Source organism: Pristiophorus japonicus, unplaced genomic scaffold, assembly GCF_044704955.1.
Source record: "Pristiophorus japonicus isolate sPriJap1 unplaced genomic scaffold, sPriJap1.hap1 HAP1_SCAFFOLD_1999, whole genome shotgun sequence".
NCBI classification, from domain to species: Eukaryota; Metazoa; Chordata; class Chondrichthyes; family Pristiophoridae; genus Pristiophorus; species Pristiophorus japonicus.
Genome location: NW_027251694.1, coordinates 1 through 10,027, shown reverse-complemented (window position 1 = coordinate 10,027; position 10,027 = coordinate 1).

Below are 10,027 nucleotides of genomic sequence, written 5' to 3'. Positions count from 1 at the left end.
AATGAAGTACTTTTTGAAGTGTAGTAATGTAGGAAATGCGGCAGCCATTGCTTCCACAAACAGCAATGTAATAATGACCAGATAATCTGTTTTTATGTTGATTGAGGGATAAATATTGGTTAGGACACCAGTGATAACTCCCCTGCTCTTCCTCGAAAGTGTGCCATGGGATCTTCTACATCCACTTGCGAGAGCAGACGTCTAGCGTCTCAACCAAAAGCCGGCACCTCCCGACAGTGCAGCACTCCCTGAATTGTCAGCATAGATTTTGAGAGCTCAAATCTCTGGAGTGGGACTTGAACCCACAACCTTCTGACTCAGAGGCGAGAGTGCTACCCACTGAGCCACAGCTGACATAGGGTGACATACTACGCATTTAGTGACGGTGTAAAGAGGTTTCGTCTTTGCACCAATGCTAAACTGGTGCAGTGTAAAGCCCCGAACTGACTCTAAAGGGAAGTGGAGTTGGAGATACTCTCTCCTGCATGGAACAGGAGTACAGAAAGCTGAGCGAAGTGAACTCCATTCACACTACAGTAATACCCGCCCTCCTGTGTGGCTCAGAGACATGGACTATGTACAATAGACACCTTAAGTCGCTGGAGAAATACCATCAACTATGTCTCCGCAAGATCCTACAAATCCCCTGGGAGGACAGACGCACAAACATTCGTGTCCTTGATCAGGCCAACATCCCCAGCAATGAAGCACTGACCACACTTGACCAGCTCCACTGGGCAGGCCACATTGTCCGCATGCCAGACACGAGACTCCCAAAGCAAGCGCTCTACTCAGAACTCCTTCACGGCAAACGAGCCAAAGGTGGGCAGAGGAAACGTTACAAGGACACCCTCAAAGCCTCCCTGATAAAGTGAAACATCCCCACCGACACCTGGGAGTCCCTGGCCAAAGACCGCCCTAAGTGGAGGAAGTGCATCCGGGAGGGCACTGAGCACCTCGAGTCTCATCACCGACAGCATGCAGAAATCAAGCGCAGGCAGCGGAAAGAGCATGCGGTAAATCTGTCCCGCCCTCCCTTACCCGCAACGACTATCTGACCCCACCTGTGACAGGGACTTTGGCTCTCGTATTGGACTGTTCAGCCACCGAAGGACTCAGTTTAAGAGTGGAAGCAAGTCTTCCTCGATTCTGAGGGACTGCCTATGATGATGACAGTTGTAGGCTAACTGTACCCATTAGAGGGGTGGCCGGGCTGCAAGTCACATTCAATATAACCAAGCAATGCCACAAGCAATGATCATCGAATCCAGACCGCCATGTTATGTGAAGAATATGCCACATTCTGTGACAATCCAAAAAATAGTCTGCCAATGATCAACCTGCCACTTGACCGGGTGGAATCCTCGAAAGGACACTTGTACTCGCCCACTAGTAACCAGAACAGTTCCCCCTCCTCCCCCAACCCCAAATCCTTTGCTGCTCGTCACCAGGTTCAAAGTCATGAAAGTAGAGTGACTGTAACAGCTGCCACCTGTACCTTGCTGCTCGATAAGTAGAGCAGCAGCTGGATTTGGCACAGAATGAATAAACTATCGAGTTTCACGCACAAACTACACCTCAGCAACATCGAACATATCTCGAGGAAATGTTTCCAGTCAACAAAATACAGTTGATCTAGAAACATGTACCAGTAAATTGCCCATGGCTTCGTCCAGTCAGCTGATGAATGACATGTTTACATACAGTTTTCATTATAAATGTGGACACAAGAATTTATAACAAAGAAAAAAATGACTTGCATTTAAATTGCGCCTTTCACTACCTCAGGACATGCCAACGCACTTTACAGCCAATGAAATACTTCAACAGTGTAGTCATGTTATAATGTAAGAAACATGAAACGGCAATTTATTTGTGCACAGCAAGGTCTCACAAACAACAATGAGATAATGACCAGAATCTGCTTTTCGTGATGCTGATTGAGAGATAAATATTGGCCAGGACACGGGGAGAACTCCCCCTGCTCTTCTTCAAAATAGTGCCGTGGGATCTTTTACATCCAGCCGAGAGGGCAGACGGGGTCTCGGTTTAACGCCTCATCTGAAAGACGGCACCTCCGACAGTGCAGCAGTCCCTCAGTCCTGTATGAGTGTTTCCACTGGAATGGAAAGAGTAAACAGGAATCGCATGCATGCACAAGATTAAGAGGTTATAGATGTGGATGTTGTATGAATCCCCCTTGAGCCTAAAATTCAAACTTAACCTGGGCAACCAAATCTGCTTACACCCGTTTTGTACATATATGTCTTCGCACTTACAACATCACCTGGTGACCGTTTTACGTTCTACTCATCCTGCTGACACAGAACTCATACCACATCCTTCAATACAAGAATCAACTGGCTTCTGTAACTTACCAGAAAGTTAAGAAATAAAAAGGAAATAAGGCCACAGCCAGATAAGCATCTACAACAGATTTAACTCTGAAGCTTGTAGAACATGAGAAATAGGAGGAGTTAGGAGTAGGGCATGGGGCCCTTCGAACCTGCTCCGTCAGCCAATAAGATCATGGCTGATACAAAAGCAAAATACTGCAGACGCTGGAATCAGGAATAAAAACAGGGAATGCTGGAAATCTCAGCGGGTCAGGCAGCATCTGTGGAGAGGAAGCAGAGTTAACGTTTCGGGTCGATGACCCTTAGTCAGAACTGGAGAGTGTTCGGAAAGAACAGATTCTTAACAAGCACTGAAAGGGGGAGGGGAAGAAAGAATAAAAGGGAAGGTCTGTGATAGGGTGGGAGTCAGGAGAGATTAGAGACACAAAAGGGATGATGGGTCAAATTGAAATGGTAATGCCAGGAGTTAGAGAAACATTAGTCGAGATAGGGTGTGAATGGTGGGATAATGACCAGTTGCCATTAGAGACAAGGAGAAAAAAAGAAAAAGAAACAGGCTCTGAGAGCAGGGTGGGGGAGCCAAAGATTGGCAGCGGTTATGCTCTGAAATTGTTGAACTTGATGTTGAGTCCAGAAGACTGTAAAGTGCCTAAACGAAAGATGAGGTGCTGTTCCTCGAGCTTGCGTTGAGCTTCGTTGGAAGAGTGTAGGAGACCGAGGACGGTGATGTCGCAGTGGGAGTGGAGCGGAGAATTAAAGTGACAGGCGACTGGAAGCTTAGGGTCACACTTACGGACTGAAGAGATATTCTGCAAAGTGGTCACCCAATCTACGCTTGGTCTCCCCAATGTAGAGGAGACCACATCATGAGCAGCGAATACAGTATACTAAATTGAAAGAAGTAAAAGTAAATCACTGTTTCACTTGGAAGGAGTATTTGGGACCCTGGATATTGGGAAGGCTGGAGGTAAAAGGGGAGGTGTTGCATTTCCTGCGCTTGCAAGGTGCCGTGGGGAGGGGTGCTGGGGGTGACTGCGGAATGGACCAGGGTGTCGCGGAGGGAGCAGTCCCTTCGGAACACAAAGGGGAAGATGTGATTGGTGGTGGGATCACGCTGGAGGTGGCAGAAATGGCGGAGGATGATCCGTTGAACGTGGAGGCTAGTGGGATGAAAGGTGACGACAAGAGGAACCCTGTCATGATTCTGAGAGGGGAAGGGGTGAGAGCAGAGGTAGGGGAAATAGAACAGACAAGGTCCAGGGCTATGTTAACCATGGCGGAGGGGAATCCTGTGTTGAGGAAAAAAGAAGACATGTCAGAGACATCAGTGTGAAAGGTGGCGTCTTCAGAGCTGATGCGACGGAGACGGAGAAGCTGGGAGAATTGAATGGAGTCCTTACAGGACGCAAGGGTGGGAGGAGGTGTAATCCAGGTAGCTGTGGGAGTCAGTGGGATTATAGTGGATACTGGTCGAAAGCCTATCCCTAGAAATGGAGACAGAGAAGTCGAGGAAGAGTGGAAATGGGAAGCAAAGTGAATGAAATTTTCTAGTTCAGGGTGAGAGCAGGAAACGGCACCGATACAGTCATCAATGTACTGGAAAAAGAGGTGAGGGTGGGGACCTCAGTAGGACTGGAACAAAGAATGTTCCAGATATCCCACGAAAAGACCGGCATAGCTAGGACCCATGCGGGTTCCCATAGCAACACCTTTTATTTGGAGGAAGTGAGTGGAGTTAAAGGAGAAGTTGTTCAATGTGAGAACAAGTTCAGCCAGGCTGAGGAGGGTGGGGACTGGTTGGGTCTCTGCTTGAGGAAGATCGAGGACTGATCTTCTACCTCAACTCCACTTTCCCGCCCGATCGCCATATCGGTTGATTCCCTTAGTATCAAAAAAATGGATCGATCTCAGCCTTGAATATACTCAAAGATTGGGTATCCACAGCCCTCTGGGGCAGAGAATTCCATAGATTCACCACCCTCCTCATCTCATTCTAAATGGCCAACCCCTTGTGACCTCCTAGTTCTAGACTCTCCAGTGGAAACAGCCTCCCTATCAAGCCCTCAGAATCTTAGACATTTCAATGAGATCACAACTCTCATTATTATTTAAATGGAGTGATTACAAAATGCTGCAGTACAGAGGGACCCGGGGGTACTTGTGCATGAATCACAAAAAGTTTGTATGCAGGTACAGCAAGTAATCAGGAAGGCAAATGGAATCTTGGCCTTTATTGCCAAGGGGATGGGGTATAAAAGCAGAGAAGTTTTGCTATAACTGTACAGGGTATTTGTGAGGCCACACCTGGAGTACTGCGTACAGTTTTGGTCTCCTTACTTAAGGAAGAATATATTTGCATTGGAGGCAATTCAGAGAAGGTTCACTAGGTTGATTCCGGAGATGAGGGGGTTGATGTATGAAGAAAGGTTGGTCCCATACTCATTGGAGTTTAGAAGAACGAGAGGTGATCTTATTGAAACATAAGATACTGAGGGGGCTCGACAAGGTAGATGCAGAAAGGATGCTTCCCCTCGTGGGGCAATATAGAACTAGGGGGCATAGTTTCAGAATAAGGGGCCGCCCATTTAAAACGGAAATGAGGAGGAACTTCTTCTCTCAGAGGGTCGTAAATCTGTGGAATTCTCTGCCCTAGAGGGCTGCGGAGGCTGGGTCATTGAATATATTTAAGGCGGAGTTAGACAGATTCTTGAGCAATAAGGGAGTGAAGGATTCTGGGGAGCAGACAAGGAAGTGGAGCTAAGTCCATGATCAGATCAGCCATGATCTTATTAAATGGCAGAGCAGGCTCGAGGGGCCGTATGGACTGCTCCTGCTCCTATTTCTTATGTTCTTATGTTCACTTAACCTGTCTATATACCTTTGCAGCCTCTTTGCATCCTCCTTACAGCTTACTTTCCCACCAAGCTTTGTATCGGCAGCAAACTTAGATACGTTACACTTGATCCCCTAAGTCATTGATATAGATTGCAAACAGCTGAGGCCCAAGCACTGATCCTTGCAGCATCCCACTAGTTACACCCTACCAACCGTTTGACCCGTTTATTCTTACTCTGTTTTCAGTCCATTAACCAATCACTAATCCACAGTAATACATTACCCTCAGCCCATGAGACCCAATCTTGTGCATCATCTTAGGCAGTCCCTCAAAACGAGGATGACGCCAAAAAATGGATGAGTTCACAGGGGTTTCAATCATATTCCGGATCCCGAACTACATCCTGAAGGATGGAAGATGCCTGTGCGTGGATTTCTTTTTAACGTATGGTGGCCGTTGCACACCAGCCACCACACGGGTTTGACAGAGCTAGGTCTTGGTCCAGTGGCAAGGATTAACCAAGACGACTGGAGACCTGCTCTGCTGCACGGACCGAGCGCGCACACATATCGCAGTGCGGGCTGGTCTTGTGCAACAACCTCTTGTGTGGCACCTTATGGATTGCTAGAAAACAGGAAGTTGAGCTGCGATAATAATCGTCACTTCCTGCTACTGCTGTGTTACTGAAGTAGGCAAAGGCACATCACCGACCAACACAAACACAGCTGCACTGCATCTCACATCATCGCTTCCAATCACAAAACGCATTCGGCAGTGAATAGCACAGCCAGAGCGCAGGTGAACTGCATGGACAAGCCAATGCTTTTTAAAAACATTTTCTCTTGGGACATGGGCAATGATTGAAAGGCTGCATTCTTCAATCTAACCCGAGTTGCCCGGAGGTATTGTTGGTGATGGGCCAGCTTCTCGAAGTTCTGTAATTCTTGGGGCTGTGGTGCTCCCATGATGGCGTTACATGGGGACTTCCATTGACGGCAATGAAGGAATGGCAATATATTTCCAGGTCAGGATGGTGTGCGATCTTGGAGGTGTTGTTGCTCCCATGGCATTGTGGCTCTAGTCTTCCTCCATGACAGGGCTGGGAGATGCTGTTGAACAACTTGAGGAGGGGGCAGGGTTATTTGGGTGGAACAGCCAAATCCCTCTTTCTCTCCCCCACTGCCCCTAAAAAGAGGCTGGATAAAGTATATACCACCCTCCTCCGCTATCGCAGCCAACATCTGCCACATAATTCCATCTGGGATTCATACTTGGCCTTTATCCCCAGCTGATGGGTGTGCACAGAAAATGACTGGCGGGGGAACAGGATGACAATGAAATCGCAATTCATCGAGTTGTCAAAATAGACACCTGATTTTACAATGGCCTGCCGGAATTCTCATCGCCGAGAGCATGCAGAAATCCCGCGCAGACAGCGGAAGGAGCGTGCGGCAAACCAGTCCCACCCACCCTTTCCCTCAACAACTATCTGTCCCATCTGTGACAGGGGACTGTGGTTCTCGTATTGGACTGTTCAGCCACCTAAAGACTCATTTTAAGAGTGGAGCAAGTCTTCCTCGATGCCGAGGGACTGCCTATAATGATGATGGTGTACTGTGGTGTTGCTTCACTGCAATATTCAATTTTTTTTTTAAAAAGACATTTGAAAACCATATGCAGCAACAATGAAACACTCGCAAATGTCAGCTCCAAAATTGAGAGATAACTATCCTTCATCAGTCACATTCCACCCCAGCCTCCTTCGTAGCGAGCACTTACCAATGGGTTCTCCGTTTCCAATTCTTTAAAGCAGTCCTTTTAAAACTACAAAACCTTTTTTTCCTATGGTATAAGCATATCACGTGGGTGCTGATCAGTCTGCATTTACACAACGTGGGAGACAAAACTGGACCGAGCTCTGGTACAACTGCAGCGCTCTTGCAGTGCGGAATTAACCATTGCTTAGTGTTCTCCACACCACGAAGTTCACACTTCAACTTGTTCCAACACTGAAAGCTGGTGCTTCTGAGGCATACAACTCACGATAGCGTCCCAAATATCCAGTAATGCTTGACACGCCTCTCTCTGATACTGTCCCAAATATCCAGCACTGATGGACAATGCCCCTCACTGACACTGTCCCAAATATCCAGCACAGATGGATAATGCCTCTCACTGACACTACCAAATACCCAGGCACTGATGGACAAAGCCTCTCAAACTATTCTTGTTGCTGGGGAATGCGTTTCCTTGACATGGTCCTGAATATTCCATTTGCAACATAGTGCCAGAAAATTTCAAAACTCTCCGGAGGTACACTCTCCCAAGCATTCTGATGTTTAGTACATGTGAGAAGTGCATCATTGATCAGCCCACATGGAAATAAACTTGTGGCTAATACAGAACCCCAGGGAGAAGGGGAAGAGTGTGGGCCATGAGAAAAAACAATCCACGGAAATACTTTATAAAAAAAAAAACACACAGCTCCACTAACGCCACAAGAGCGAGAATGCAGGCACAGGCTCCAGGCACAGACCGACCATCTTTCCCCACCTCTCCCATCAGGCCTGGGTATTAATGAAACGTCTATTACTAACGGAGATGCCAAAAGACCCCGCCATGCATTCATAGCATCCTCAGCCACCATGGAATTGGGAGATATAGCTCAGCACTTAAGTCTGTGTTCAGAGGGCTACACCATGCCCAAGAGAATGGGAGTAGGACTGAAAGTGGTGAGCCACACTTGTATACAGAACACAGACGTAAAGAAAAGTCCTCACCCAATCTGCATCTGGTCCACACGACGTCGAGGAGACCGCAATGCTAAGTGACTGCAGTGTATTCTACTGGAGGAAGTATACACAAGATGCAAGACTGAGTCTGAGTACTCTGTAAATATGCATTTGCCCACTGCAGGAGATGCCATTTTCATTCAATCTACAAAATGGACACAGAAATTTGGTCGCAGGTCAGCTTGACTCAATCAAATTGTTTGGAATGTCAACAAAAGCTGAGAGAAAAACTGGCTCCTCAAAGGAAAAGTCACAATCACAAGGACGCTCTCTCGTGATTGCCATCTTGCATCTATAAAGCAGCGGTTTATCATGCTCAGTGAGGTGCACTGTTATGCCACTGTCTTACGACAGTGAGTAATGGCACAAGATTAATTGTGATGGATCTGTCTGCGTGCACAATCAACAATGAACATTGGACCCATCACACAGTCACATTTGGCTCCTCGCAGCTCCGGCAACAGCAGCAGGCAGTGGCCACAATAATGGCCCAAGAAAGTGGATGTGTTCAAGATACTCAGGGGCTGGGCTTCAACACTGATTAACCCTTCACTCTCACTGCAACCACTGTTAGTGACACTCCACACCACCACTACAACCTGGGACCTGCTGCTCTAACATGCTCAGTAGAGAGATAACCCAGTACTGCAGACCATGTTGGCTGAGAGAGCAGTTATTAGTGTACGCTCCAGCCCCTCCTAGTGTGATCAATTCACAAGTATATGGCGACACTCATCAGTATTTGCACATAGCATACTGTTCCAAAGTGTCCAGTGTGTCATCTTAAATTGGAACTGGTTAAAGAGCCCATTTACGAATCCATCGAATATATCCATTTCTAGACACTATGGGCCCCAAGTTTCAGCCTCAGTTGCTCCTGATTTTTTGGAGCAACTGGTGTAGAACGGAGTATCTTAGAAATTCAAATTCTCGGCATTTAGTTTGCTCCAGTTCTAGTCAGTTAGAACAGTTTCACTTTGGAACAGAATTTTTTTTTCCCAAAAGGGGGCGTGTCCGGCCACTTACGCCTGTTTTCAAAGTTTCGGCAGTGAAAACTTACTCCAAACTAACTTAGAATGGAGTAAGTGAAGATTTTTGTACGCTCGAAAAAACCTTGTCTACACTTTAGAAAATCAGGCGTAGGTTACAAATTAGGCGTAGGGAATGGGGGGGGGGGGGGGGGGGGTTAAAGGGAAGTTGACAAATATTAAACACTTCAGTTTTACAAATAAAGAGCCATCATCAATAATAAATGATAAATAAATCAATAAATCAACCAATATATCAATCAAAAAAAAAAATTAATAAAAAATTTTTTTTAAATTATCAATAAATAAAACATTTTCTACTTACCGACTGCAGCACCGGAAGTCCTCCAACAGCGTGCTGGGATGGTCCCCCAGTGTGTGTCTGTCAGTGTCTCTATCTATCTGTCTGTCTGTGTGTGTGTCTCTCACTCTCTGTCTGTCAGTGTCTGTGTTTCTGACAGCAAGAGCGGGAGGGAGGGAAGGAAGGAAGGAGAGGGGAGGGAGGGAAGGAAGGAAGGAGAGGGGAGGGAGGGAAGGAAGGAAGGAGAGGGGAGGGAGGGAAGGAAGGAAGGAGAGGGGAGGGAGGGAAGGAAGGAAGGAGAGGGGAGGGAGGGAAGGAAGGAAGGAGAGAGGAGGGAGGGAAGGAAGGAAGGAGAGAGAGGGAGGGAAGGAAGGAAGGAGAGAGGAGGGAGGGAAGGAAGGAAGGAGAGAGGAGGGAGGGAAGGAAGGAAGGAGAGAGGAGGGAGGGAAGGAAGGAAGGAGAGAGGAGGGAGGGAAGGAAGGAAGGAGAGAGGAGGGAGGGAAGGAAGGAAGGAGAGAGGAGGGAGGGAAGGAAGGAAGGAGAGAGGAGGGAGGGAAGGAAGGAAGGAGAGAGGAGGGAGGGAAGGAAGGAAGGAGAGAGGAGGGAGGGAAGGAAGGAAGGAGAGAGGAGGGAGGGAAGGAAGGAAGGAGGAGGGAGGGAAGGAAGGGAAGGGAGAGGAAGGAGGAGAGGAGGAGGGAGGGAAGGAAGGAAGG